Below are 14,601 nucleotides of genomic sequence, written 5' to 3'. Positions count from 1 at the left end.
TCATTCCTACGGCAAATTAAAATGAACTGTTCATACAGCAGGCTACAGTCTTCAAAGCATGATCGTGTAAGAATGTAATTTAGACTTTTCCCAGGACCTCTGCTATCCCCCCAGCACTTAGAAGGGGACCAGATTTCAGGGTGACATCACTTTGACAACTCCCATGTGAAGGAGTAGGGGAAGAGAGCTTAGGGGATTTCTGTGCTCACTGATCTGTGCAAGTATCCTGTCGTGCTTGGCTGGTCTTCCTATCATACCCTCCTCTGCAGTTTTATTTAAATTCTACTCCTTCTTTATTGAGAAAAAAGGATATGCCCATCCAGCTGGAGCAGATCATATGGACATACACCACTTGCTCAGCACTGTGGTCAACTCCTGCATTCTGCTACATGATTTTGGTTTGTTAGAAGATGAGGTTTGCTCTGGTTCCTTTGCAGATGTCTTCATGCCACAGCCATTTGCAGAGCTGTGAGCTGGTAACTTTAACAGGAACAGCAGGAAGATGTTGCAGGGTTAAACAAAATCAACAGTACATGCTGCATAAAGACAGAGTGACATCTGCAGAGCCTGAGTTCAAGCAGTGTATCCACATTTCTGTAAACACTGGGTTCAGTCAAGTGGGTTTTTCTCTGCTGAACTGTACTTACTTATAGCACTACTCCTCGTGTCCCTCACTCCCAAGTGCCATTCAGAAGGCAGCTTGCTCCAGGATTGTATTAGCTGTGCTTAGCAATGGCAGGTGCCCACGACCAGCTCACTCCTGTGCCTGATCAACATGACTCCAGGCACATGTAAGAGATGTCTGTAAAAGAAAGCAGCTGCATTAAATGTACACATATCTTTCAAGGTTTAGTATAATGTCAGAGATGAAGCACTTGTACTTTTTATAAATTAGCTAACAAATATTTTCTGCTAAGGTTCTGATTGCAGCCTTTTGCTTCATAGTCTCTAGGCCTGTGAAATGCTAGCTGGCATTTTGCCACAATCATGAAATGTGACTTGTCCTTACTAATTCAGTGTTCAAGGACACGAAAGTAGGATTTCTTGGATTCACAGATTACCGGAAGAAAAAGGTACTTTGCTCTGAAAATTGAAAGGAGTCTTGAACTTCTGGGAGCTGCCTTTAGGGTGTTGTATATTTACAGATGCACATGTAAAGCTAGGAGGAATTTCCCTTCTCTGTAGTTAGTAGGATAGTAAATTTTTCAATGACCTGTATTAATAAACCCTCAAAGGTGTTTGTTATCAAAAAAAGTTCCATTGATCAGCATCTTCAAAGACAAGAAATTCAAAGATTATGACTGACTCTGTTCTTGAATGAATCATTTGCTGAAAGCTTGAAGTATAATGCAATTCCATCTACTATATTGTAATACTTCCAGGGGCTAACTCACTACCTTTAATCAGACAGAGTCAAATCCTGCTCTTTCAAGAAGTGCCTTTATGTTGCTGGATCCCTGGCTTGTGCACATCAAAGAACACCTGTAGCAGAGGGCAAGGGACCTAGTCTGCTTTTTTTACCTTCAGATGACAGTAAAAGGTGAAGAAATCTAAATCATGAAGTGTACCTGGCATTTCTGAGGACTGAGCTCCAAGTGTTTATTCTTGTGGGTGCATTCTACCACTGTAACACTTTTTCATTACTAATTAAGTAATGAAATTCACTATTAGTAATAGAAATTCAGGATGGTATTAACCTATTATATAGGTTAATACCATCCAAGTCTTTAAATTGTAAATCCTGTCACAGTTTGTAATATCCTTTTTCTTAAAGGGTTTGGCTGATTCCCCCTCCTTATACTTAAGGTAAAATTGGCGCTGTCAAACTTTAAGCATAATACAATCCTGGAGCATGTCAGGTGTTAGGTTACATCCACATGTCTTTCACAGCACCTAAACTTTTTTTTTTTTTAATTTTTTTTTTAATTTTTAGTTTTTTTCAGGCTGTATGTGGGCTTTCTGCAGACCCATATTAAATGCACACACCAGAGGTTACACCTACTAAGAAAGGACTGAGTGCAAGAGGAAGCCAAGATTTTTAGAGTAGGGAGAGAAAACTTACCTCATGTTAAAGTTAATACTTCAAAAGGCTGAAGTGCTATCTAAATGAAGAAAATGAAAAGGATCATAAGCCCTGGAAGGTTCAATGTCTGACTACAATTATCTATCAAAAAAAGAGTTTGAGAAAGAGTTAACAGATGTAATAAATCTCTCTTCAAATGCATCAAGAACAGGAACCATGCCAGAGAGTTTGTAGGGCCAAATAGATGATACAGGTATCAAAGGAGAAGTTAGGTAAGACAAAGCTATTGCAGAACAAGTAAACAAAGCCTTCAGAGTATAAAAGGCCAGGGAGATTCCCGTCTTGGAGCTTTCTTTGTGACAGGCTAATCAGATGACCATCCCAAAATTAAAATTATGGAACAGTAAATGAACTGTAACATAGTAGTAGAAGCAGATGGCTTTGACTTAAGAGTTTTAGAGGTATTCAGAGGTGAAACACCTCAATGATTTCACTGGTGTGTAACCACTTGCTTTGCACTGTTTTCATAGCTGGCAAATGTGACACCAGACTAAAAATTTCAGCATTTCAGCTGAGGTCTCAGGGAGGTAGGGACATGTAAAAATAAAGTGCATAGTAGAAAAACTGGTAGGAATGGTAAGAAGGGAATGGAAAGAGTGAACACAGACAAATATGATGTGTTTGCAAAGAGTTAATACTAACTTGTGCAAAGGGAAGTCCTACCTCAACAACCTATGTGTTCTTTGAAGTGATTTGCCAAAACATGTTAGTTATGAGAGACCTTTTGATACAAACTACCCAGATTTCTGAAAGGCTTTTGGCAAAATTCCTTCAGCAAGGTCTTTGAAACGCACTAGATAAACAGTCTGGATATACAAGGGAAAGCACAGATGAAAAATAAGCTGAAGGGTAGTAACCATGCTGGGGAGGCAGAGTATGGTGAGCTTTCCTGCTGGGGCAGGGACACTAATGGAACTCCATGATGAGTTTGTGCCAGGATCTGGGACGTCTGTGTTCTGTGGTACTATCCTTAATAAAATAATGACCACAAGCAGGAAGAGGATATTCTGCTACATAAAATTCTGACCTAACAGTGCTGATACTTGTGTGTTAAGGTGGGCTCTTCTCCATTGCCTGTCAAGCCGGTTGTAGCTGCTGACAGAAGTACTAATTTGAGGTCTGTAAGACAGATGTTATGAGCTTCCACTAAGCTTCTCAATATCAGCTTTTGAATGTTGGGTGACTTAGAGGTGAAAATGGGCATTCATGAGTCTTAAAAAGGCTCCTTGACTCTCTGTGTAAATGTTTTCGTAGAATGAGCAGTGCAACTATCCCTTAATCTGTGGATCACTAACAGATTTATCTAAAGAGACACTCTCTCTACAGATTCCTGCTCACACCATTTTGTCAGAAGTCAGGTGGAATAATTTTAGGCTACTCTGTATGGCATGTACAGATTCATAGTTCTATATTAATTGATAATGAAGAATTTTATGAAGCTCTGAGCTGTGTTCCTTTAATACTGAAGACTGACACATGAGGATGTGTTACCAATCAGAGTGATTTCTGGTAGGGACTTTGGTAGCTAAAGTTCTGGTTTTGTGCCAAGGAATCTGCTTGACTCATTTCATGTGTCAGCGGTGTCAATTTGTCTTGCTCTTTGTTTGATTCAGTTTTTTTCTACTCTTAATCTTTGCTGGTGGGACATTTGTTATCCAGATCTCTCCATCATGCTGCAAAAAATTCTGTAATGGACTGTGATGTAATTTTGTGTTATTTTGGGCAGAGAGCTGTGAAACAACTGTTTTTGAGCTTACAGACACTGCACAGCACCCCAAGGAGACCTGGGCAAGCAGAAGTACCCCAGCAGGTCCAAGACAAGGGCAGCGATGGTTGAAGTCAGTCTATATTGTTGAGCTTGCAATTCCCTGGCCTTCAGCGAGTCCTTTGCATTTCTTCAGGATGTTTCACTCCAGAGGTGAGGTTAATTTTGTATATGCCCTCTTACCTTCACAAACTTTTCATGGCTGCATTATCAAAATACAGTTCTGGTGCTTTTTGGTGACATAATTGGTCCTTGCAGTATTTTGATGGGAGGTTCATTATCATGCTAAATTTTCAAATCAAGATGAATCTATGTCTGATGAACTTACAGAGTATGCAAGGGATGACACTGTAGCAAGTTTTTTTGTTTTCTGACATAATGTTAGTGGATATCAGCATGGAAAATCATAAAGCTGAATAATACTAGAAATTTAAAATTGAGTTGGGAAAGACCTGAACACTGTCTCTACTACTAATGCAACAACAAAGGTATCAGTGGAATTGAAACCATAAACTCCACCATTTATTTTGTTTGCATGTAGATATTAAATCACACAAAATTACATAACAGAAGCAGTGTTATTTACAAAATTGTAGCCGCATTTGGAACAGATTTTGCATTAGAAGTAAATTGTTTAACAGAACAAACTGTCCCTGCAAAGCCACAAGTATTAATATTATAATGATGTTCTTATTGGATAAGCTATTGCATGTAGATGACACACAACCACTGCAACAGCTACTCTCTGGCTTTCTGTCAGTAACACACGGCAGGACAGCAGTCATAAATTTTCCTACAGAAGCTTTCTTTCTATAAAAAGCAGTCTACAACTTGATAAAACTCTGAAGTATTTGTAATGGAATATAGTTAGTGGGCTTCTTCAAGCTCTAGGTTCAGTTCATATTTCTGCCACAGACTATTTCATAAGACCATAGCTGACTTTTGAAAAATTCATCCTGCTACTCTAATTGAGGACCACTGAAACAAAATTGAGCTTTTGCCATCACATTGTTGAATGTTTAAATCAGTACTGTCCACTTTTTAACATCTCACCTGTACTGTCTGTGCACAACTTCTTTGTTTGAAAAATTAATTGCAATATTTATCTTCCTCTACTCCAGATTTCTGTCTGTCCATCTGTCTCTGTCTGTCTCCCTCCTTCCCCCTCCTACAGAGTTCAGGAGATCTTAAAAGATCTATAAAAGTCTAAGTTCTCCCAAAGTTTCCACCTTCTTCCGCTGAGATTGTGTAAAACTGAATATATAATACCCATGAGGATGTAGCTGAAGCCTGCAAGGCTAGGGACAGTCTTTACAGCGTTGTGTGTCAAAGGCTCTTCAGTGGCACTGCAAGACTGTTGCATGGATCTTTAAAAATAATTGCAGCAGTTGAGGAGTAGTTCTTTTGCTTCTCTTCTCAAGTGGTTGCTACTTGCTGCTGCACAAATAACTAAAAATGATCTTTGATACTCACTTTACATTAATTTCATTACTAGAGGGACAATAACTCATCTGTGAGAGAAACAAATACTTAAGTAATGGAGAGGATGTCTTCTGATTCACTTTTCCAAAAATTCCTAGCAGGTTTGATAGGAAGAACTTAATTACTTTGAGGCATGATGTGACAATGAGTCACCAAACAGCAGCCCCAGGAAACCACGGGGAAGAATTATTTGGTAGTGACAAAATTATGGAAACTGCATGGCAGAGAGGGCTGTTTGTAGCAGTGGTAAAAGTGCAAATCTGAAGAAAGGATGAAGGAAAAATGTCATTAAACAAACAGCAAAAAATTATCAGTCCTTTAAAACAACTTTTACCAGTGGACCAAGGTTTGAGTACTGTTCATCACCTCCTCTGCAATGGCAGCAGAAAAAGTGTGCAGCTGCTCTGAGTTTCAAGAGTACTGTAATTGCACAACCCACCTCAATCAACAGCTTAAATGAACATATTGCAAAGTGGAGTGGTTAAAATATGAGCAAAAATCCTGACTTTTCTACTCTTCCTATGGGAATAGTAGCAAAATCACTTCAGCCTAGTGTAGTGTATCAGTGCAGTTAAATGCAGAGGTTCATTTATCACAACCCTTTTCTAGTGCTGGCTCCCGTCTATCCACCCAGGCAATTTTAATATAGAAAATGAAGTGGTTAATGGAACATTTGGAAGAATGTTTCCCCATTTACACAGCTACAACTGCAACAGAACTATTTCCATGAGATATGATTGGTGGAGGAGGCAGCCTGCAAATGTGTGCTGCTGTTTATGGTGATTCCAGCAGCTGGAAAGTGCCTGTGGAGCCTCCAGAGTGTGCAACGCCAGACCAGCATGCCCCCAGGGGTACTGGTCCTTTTGCCTGTGTGTCCCTGGGCTTGTGGTGTGGCCTGAGATACCACTTCTCTCCCTGTCTAGAGACTAAGGACTTCATTTAGCTGGCATGAGACCAGGGGTAGACTGGGGCACCATTATATCTGTTTATGTTCTGACAGAATAAATGAATTCAAACTTGTGTGGGATGGTGAGGTCAGGGAAGGTATCTTTCACTAGCCGTGTTGAGTGTGGAGGTGTTACCCATGTTAATATGGCTCTGTTTGAGCTGCTGAATGTACTGCAGACATCAATGTTCACAAAATTATAACAAGAATCATCTTATTGGCCAGTTAATAAGTTCCTATCCTGTATGGCTTCTGCCTCTAGAAAGTACCACAGAAATGAGAAAGTGTACAAGGAACACTGTGTGATATTAATATTGAGTGATAGATATTTAAATGATGCTGGAGAGCTATTTTATGATAGCTTGTCCTTTATGTATTCCTTTGTGCTTGATTTTCATTAATTGAGACATTTCATACAATAAAAAAAGTTCTGTGGGACTCAAGAAAATAAAAAACAAAATATAGACTTGTGTTCTTTCCAGGTCCCTGCCCACTCTTCCTTGGTGATGATACTATCTTCCAAGCACCTAGCTGAGCTGTACCTGTTTTCTATTTCTGAGAAAAAATGTTGGTGAAACAAGTACTATTGTAAAAAATGTTTTTTTTTTTCTCAAAAGTATGTTACTGATCAAATCTTATTGAAACAAAGGGTAGCCTGAGTTCTATCCTTCGATAAAGAACTTCCAGGAAAGACACCAGGTCCTATTTGTTTATAGAGAGCCCCAGGCTGTAGCTTCAGCTATAGGTTAGGGTTAGACTGAAGCAGTTTTTGCTGCCCTCTCATCTATGTTTGAAAACCAATATAGCACCAGAGCAGATGAGGTCAAGTATGTATACCAGCTATATCCAACCCAGTCAATTTCCTCATTCTTTTGTCTGTGAACTTGAGTGAAGGTTCCTCTGGAAAAACTTGTTTCTTGCTCCCTGGCTAAGTTCTCCATCAAATAAATAGTGATGTCTTGGATGTGTAGAAAAGTGAAATTTTCATTTGCCGTTGCCAACTTTTGATAATTTACCACAGCTGAATCCATTGTGCTCTCACACAAAGAAGTTCTAAATGTAAACAGCAATGATAGGAGTCTTTTTTCAACTACTATAGCATTGCCATGAATCTAATGATTTACTTGCTTTAATAAAACCTGTGAATTAATAACTATTACATCCAATGCAAATGACTCAATCAGACAGCAACATTTTCTCTGCTAGTGTTTCATCAGATTCCTAATGAGCTGAGTGTTTAAATGATGATTTTCTGTAACACCTTCCTGAAGAAGGCAATTTCAGATGCAGTGATTAACCACAGCAGGGCACACCAAAACACTACACTCTGCCAAACAGTGACTCAGGATTTGCATGAATTTGCAGCCTGTATAAGAGTCAGAACCTGATTGTAGGAAATTTGGTAGCTGTAATCTGAGAAGGGGATTACGAAGCTGGTTTGTTATTGTAAACCTATCCAATGGCTATTTGTCTCTTCTCCCTTCTGCTGGGCCCTCCTGCTTGTACACACACACAAGACATGTGACAGTATGATCAAGTAGCAGTTTTTGGACTACCTTGCCATGCTGTGCTGGTCACCACATTCCTGGCCTGGTGCCTTACAGACTTACTGGAAGCCTTTCCAGCCCTGTTAGCTAACAGGTGAAATGACTAACATGTGTCTGGCCCATCTATGCTGTGTGCAGTTCAGTGTGCCCAGCCTGGACAAAACTTAGGCAAAAATGCCTTCTCAGATGCCTAGGGGGAAACAGAAGGAGCTCTCCTTGCAGCAAAAGTGCTCCAAGGAGCAGCAGAGGTTGAAGGACACATTTTCTTTGTGGCATGGAGGATGTTTCACGTTGTGTGGTGGGGCTGAACCCTGAATGGCTGGACCCTTCTGCTGAAACCTGCCACATCTTACTTTCTTTTGGGGTTACCTGACATCACCATCCTAATTTTGTCAAAACCATTGCTGAGGACAAAGTCAGAAACTGGAGTCATAGTAGATTGGACTGCAGTGTTGAACTATTTAAATTATGCCTAAAGATTTGTAAACTTGGGTTGCTCACTTTAACTCTCCCTAAGGCTAATTTTAACACGTTTCTGTGAGTGATCTTAATTCAGCATATAGTCTCTCTGGGTGAGAGAAAGTTTACTGGAAGTGGTTTTACAGATTATTTATGGTGTAAAGGTTCATCCCTATCAAGGCGTTTATGGAATCACAGCAGGCTAGCTGCCTGCAACAATGAAATGAGAACCTCAGTACATCCTGTTGCTTGATCCATGTCCTGTATTAAAGGCGGCTGAGAATTAAGGGTGCATCAGGCAGGATCATGGCTTTGAGTCTGAGGTCATCTGTCTGCTGCCCAACAGGCTGGATATGAGTGTGCATGTTTATTGTGTTGGATAACAAGCACGGGTCTATTTTTGTGTCTATAGTACAGCCATGTGCTGGCCCAGTTTTAGGGAATCCAGGTCCTTAATGCTAAAATACTGACAGTAGTAACAGGGTTTCTCTAGAACCCCTCAGTAATATGTTCGCAGCTAAAATTTTCAGTGAGAGACATTCACCCATCTCTACAAGACGACATGTGGTTCACAGACTCTATTTTGTAGAAGGGCTAAATATGCTTCGGTGTCATACCATAGACACATACTTGGCGAAGAAAATAGATGCCTTTTAAATACTCAGTTTTTCTAGTCAGCTTGAGCAGTTATGTCTTGGGCCTTTGCTATGCTGACATAAAGTGCCCATTTTCATTTAATTCCTTGATACCTTAATGCAATAAAAGACATGTTACACTTTTGGCTGGCCTGTTACTGTACAGAGAGCAGGGATGTATTATCTTGCTAGCTGCTAGTCTGGAGGCTTCAGAGGGAGAAGGTTTTCTGATTCGCTCTTAGGGATTTAAACATGTTACATCTTCAAAGTTTAAACACTAAGTGTTCATAACAAGACAATTTAATGGATTTGAGCTTTACTCTGAGTTGTGTAACAGGTAAAGTTAAAGTTCAGGGTTTATCTAGAGGTTTGGCTTGGAAAGAGATTCATTAGAAAAGCTTGTTTACATAATTGTGGCTTCCAGGACTAACTTCCCCTGTAAATACAGTGTGATCAGAAAGCTCTCCAGCTCAGGAATGGCTGCTTTCCAATCCCACTCCACTATGTGGAGTGCCAGTAGTCTGTCCTTCAGCTCTGGCTTAATGAACTGGGGGCATCAGAGGTCAATAGGAGAAAAGGCCAGTTGCGAGAGAGCTGGATTTTGGCGGGTGGACATGGGAGGCTGGGATTTCATTCCCTCCGTGCAGTCATCCTGTGCTATCTGACATGCTAATGAGCCTTGTCTGGGGGCCTCCCAGTTGCTCCCAGAAGGGCACAGAGGTCTTGCACCATCTGTCAGCCTATTCAGACATCTCAGAGAACCTCCAAAGCCTAAAAAATTGTTAGATAACTATGTTTCTGTAACAAGACCCAGAGTATTTAAGGTGCCTTCTGGAGTTTGAAAGTCTAACATGCCCATGTTTACACAGAGCCACAAAAAATTAGCAACTCATGCACTTGAACTTAGATAATGTCTCTACTGTATTTTTTATGCACAAATGCTGCACATCCACATGCTCACATTTCCTTTTAAGGTTAGCACATAATGAATGCTTGTCACAGGTGCAGTAATTTTTGACACTTCTTAAAAACAATTTACAATGATAAAATATACCCCAAACCAACAAAATATGTCCAGTACATAACACTTCTAATTAAATACTTCATAACTGTAAATACTTGATAACTTTGAAATACAAATGAACACAGCATTTTACCTCCACTGCTGAGAAAATGTTGACCTTTGAAATCCAGCTGTTCTTTTTTCCCCTCTCTCTTGCTTTTCTTCTATGGTAATGCAATTTTGCAAAGTGTCTTTCTTAGCAGTATAAAAACCAATTTATCTTTTTGAGGCAAACACAATGAGGGGACTCCTTTGCAGAGTGCCTGTATCCTCATGGTAGAAATGGAGTTATGAAAGACCTTACAACCCACGATTACCCGTAAAATCACTTTCATTCTTCTCAGACCTGTTGTATCACATCTGAATGTCATAAAACGCAACACATTTGTTTTGGCAAAAATTATGTCAGAAAACAGCTGACAGCAGTGATTTCTGCTGCACATTAACAAATACACAAAGTCCTGTGAAATTTCATGACAGTATGTGAAACATGATTAAGTTTAAATGGGTAGCAATAAAAAAATTTTCAAGGTACCAGTGATGAATTACTGTGCAGGTACTGTGCATGAACAATGCATGGTTAGCTTTGAAGTCGAGCTGAGAAACCTTCTCTGTGAGATTCTACGTGTCCTTTTCTTCTATGGTCTGCATTACTCCTCACCAATGCTTTTCTTCTTACCTTTTAATTCTGACAAAAGAAAAGCTGATAGAATGACAACATCATAAATGTAGCATGATGCACGCCATTGTTTTCGTTGCAGTACATGACATATCTGACTGGCATAGTAAATCCCACCTGCCTTTAGACAGTATCTCACCAGAGCCCACTGCCAGGATGAGAATGCTGTAGTTATGCTGGGCTGGTGATGTGGCTGGTGTGTGCTTACAGGAGAAGCACAAAAACTGCAGATTGCAAAATTAAGTGTGAAACCACTTAAGATGTTAACTGCTAAATGTACATTAGCAAGGTAATCTCGATAAAAATAAGCCTTGTTGCCACACCTTAGAGGTCCTGCGCTCCTCAGCAAATACAGGGGATAATGCTTTAATTATGTGTCCTAGCATTTTCATTTGATGCAACCACTATTAACGGGCCCCATTGTTCCAAAAATGGATGATTTCTGCTTTATCAGCTACCCTGCAAATAAGCACTGAGAAGTGGTGCAGAGGTACAACTGCGAAATTATTTTTTAGACACATCCAAAATTAACACTTAAATAGTTGTTTTTTTCTTCTCTAAACTGTCTTGGTTTTATGACTCAGCATTTGGCATTTTCCTTTAAAACAGGTGAGAATAGGACAGTCAGAAAAAAGTACCTAACTGGTCACCATGCATTTTTAACTCAGCATAACATTATGCATGATTGATGTGGAAATGACAGCTTGAAGGATTTTTTTTTTTTAAAGACTAGTGTGGGTATCAAAGTGAAGAATATCTCTAAAGAGGTTTCAGCTCTTTTGTCCCTAGGAAGAAATATTTGTACTCTTAGTAGCACCCCAGCTTTGCTGAAAAGGGGTGTCTGCACCTACCCAGTGCCAGAGAAATGATGAAGTGCCTCAGCCACTTGCAGGATGGCGTATAAAGATTATCACATTGGTAAAGAAAAAATTCTGACTGGAGGAGGGGCAAAAAGAAGAAGAAAAGAAGATGCTTCACTGCTTCAGGATCTGAGTTACTGAGCATGGATTTCCACTGACTTGACGTGGTGCCTTAGCATGGGTTCTACCTTTGGCCCCATGGTTCTATAAAGCTTAAAGAATTTTTAGTCCCTAAATTAAATGTTGAAGGAATACTTAGTTTTCTTCCTCCTAGCACAGCAGTGAGTAAGTTGATATCATTGGTTCTCAGTTGTACGTAGAAACTATAGATATTATATATCATAGTCTTTTATGCATTTACATTAGATCACATTTATTCTGTTACATTAGATAAAATAACTATTTTGTTTCAATGAGCTACACCTTCTACTTCATACTTATTTAGAGCCTTTTCCCTGTATAAGATGAGCTGCAGATATACAGTGGCTCCTGAGACTCTTAAAGAAACATTACAAAACATAGAAATAACAGTTCCTAGGGGGCACACAGAAACATACTGCATTCAGCTTTCACTTTGATTTTCTTTTAAGAGGTCTTCACTGTTAATAAGATTTCTCTTTAATGAACTATCAGGGCTAGACTCTGCTTGTCTATGCAGATGACTAAATGCGGACCAGATTTTAGTAATGGTGATGAAGATGGAAATACATTTCTTCCTTCTGATCTACTGGTCTCGGTTGTCAAAATGACAGCAAATATTTCTGAAAGTATTTTACTGGGTTTCACCTGCATGACAAGTGATACCTCAGCCCAGACCATTTATATTTGCAAGAAGGGAGTGGTTCACGTCAGACAGAAATGTGGATATGAGTAAGGCAGATACAGAGCTTTGCCAAGCCAGGACAAGAGCAGTGGTGAGGGCCACATGCCAGCCTTATGTGCTGTTTCACCATCTTAGGTGCTGCCAGCTGTCTCCCTGCTCATGGCATCATGGGAGCAGCAAAAGTTTGTTGGCTGTCACTCAATGAGTCTGTGCTTTTATCACTAGCCAGGCCATAAGGTTGGAAATAACTTTAAAAATACCTTGTACAGTGCTGTCAATGCTCGTCCTTTTTAGCGGTGCCACATCACAGGCAATGCAAACCTAATGGGCTCACAGCATTCTCCTTCTGCCTCTTGCCTTGCTAGCTGCGTGGCTCCTGCAGGAAGTGACAAGAAAGGCATGGAAAACGTCATTTGCACAGTCACATTTTGCATGTGGAGTGCAGGCTCCATCTCTGTTTGGATGAGCCTGCTCTGCTGCACACTGTTTCCTCTGAGGAGGAGGCAGGCTGACCAGTGAGCCAGCTCTTGGAGTCACATGCACTGGGTCAACAGCTCTCCAGGGCTTCTATAAACATGGGCACTTGGGCATATTGCCATTCCTGTTTGCCCTCTCTTGCAAAGCTTCCTGACTTTGTAGGACACAGAGAGTCAGATTGCTCCGCAGGCTTGTGCAATTCAGGGAAAGCACCTCAATTAGACCCACAGGCTGTCGTAACTGCTTTGAAATCAGCTGACGTCTTCCTCCAGACTCTGCACACACAATTTTTTCTCTAATAGGCAGTGATGTTAAGTAAGGAAAACAAGTGGTTACAGACCAGACCAGTAGATGAACTCCAGATGAGCCTGGAATTGTTTCTACTTAAGTTCCCAGCCCTAGTGCTTGCACTGATTTCTTTGGGAGCATTCAGAGCATTTGGATCTGACCAGCAGAAGGGAAAAATTGCTAGTGTCATCTTAATTTACTTTTGGCCTTGACCCTTTAAGCCTAAAAACCAACCAAACAAACAGGCAAACAAAAAACAATTCCCCAAACCCCCACACCAGGAAAAAGGGTAGAAATATTCAGAGTCCAAACATAAATGTAAACTTTTTTTTGCATGCTGGTGAAATAAAGCAGGGGACATAAAGCCAGAAGACACTCAGAGCATGTCATCAAAGAGAGTGGCTTGAGGAAACTCACCTGCCACGTTTGATGTTTCATGTCAAACATAGAGTGGCCCCGTTTGAAGTGTCAGGAAACAGGGAAAAATGTGATGTGATGTGATTGACAGGGCCTGCAACCTGATGCCTGCAGACCTGCAGGTACAGGGACCAGCAGCGCCTGCTCTACCCTACCCTACTCCAGCTTCCCATCTAGTCAGAAATTGCAACCGAAGTCTTCCCATAAAAGGCTGCTCTGGAATTCACGGCTGGAAGAGGGAATACTAGAGAGGTGTTGTTTCTGATTCAAAGCACCAGGGGGTGCTGAAAAAAATTCTGTGTAGGGCTGAGGGAAAGGAAGAGTGTAGGGGAAATCTAGGACCTGACAATCCACTGCCTCTGATGTGTGTGCATTTAGGGAAAGCAAAATACCAAACTATTCAGTTTCCATGTTATCTGCAAGGATTTCTGCCAACCAGGTGTCAGCAAAGGCCCCTCTAATGTAGATGTAACACAGCTACTAGCTGACATCTGCTGCAGTAAATGAGGGTTGTATTCAAACTCTGGGCATGCACTAATTTGAAATCAAATCTTTGGAACCTTGGAGCCTACACACTTGTGATTGGTTTAACTCTAGGTCATGAAGTTTAGGGTACAGGATTTCTTTTCCTAATGCCATGCCTAGAATCACTGCTGATGACTGTGCAGAGGAGTATGAATGAAACCTGAGTTTCAATGAAGGCTCTGAGTCTTCATTTTTATTATGTTTGCAAGGTACTTGAATGACATTTTATAATGTGGCATTACACTGCTTTACACTAAGAACTTCAGATAATTTAGGGTCATGCAAATATTTCTTAACAAATCCTTGCAAAGGGAAGGAGTGGTATTTTTAGCTTTTAGAAAAGCATGTAAGGCCTACTTGTTTATTTTTTTTTCATTTTTAATGTTCATGACTACTTACTTAACCCATGTAAAAGGTGTCTTTCAGCCTTCCCTTCCCTTCCCTTCCCTTCCCTTCCCTTCCCTTCCCTTCCCTTCCCTTCCCTTCCCTTCCCTTCCCTTCCCTTCCCTTCCCTTCCCTTCCCTTCCCTTCCCTTCCCTTCCCTTCCCTTCC

General features: G+C 40.5%; 1 long non-coding RNA gene across 1 annotated transcript; it reads right to left on the bottom strand.

The window, feature by feature from the left end:
• Nucleotides 1–293: 293 nt before the first annotated feature.
• On the bottom strand, nucleotides 294–13,643 carry LOC120509485. The gene is made up of 3 exons (XR_005629278.1): nucleotides 13,525–13,643; nucleotides 12,603–12,718; nucleotides 294–802 (listed from the first exon to the last, which is right to left on the bottom strand). It is a non-coding gene; the product is annotated as an uncharacterized LOC120509485 (long non-coding RNA).
• Between the last annotated feature and the right edge of the window lie 958 nt (nucleotides 13,644–14,601).

Source organism: Passer montanus, unplaced genomic scaffold (assembly GCF_014805655.1).
Source record: "Passer montanus isolate IOZ18808 unplaced genomic scaffold, ASM1480565v1 scaffold52, whole genome shotgun sequence".
In the NCBI taxonomy this organism is placed as follows: Eukaryota; Metazoa; Chordata; class Aves; order Passeriformes; family Passeridae; genus Passer; species Passer montanus.
The sequence above is the reverse complement of the archived record's forward strand: the minus strand, read 5'-3'. Positions and strand labels throughout refer to the sequence as shown.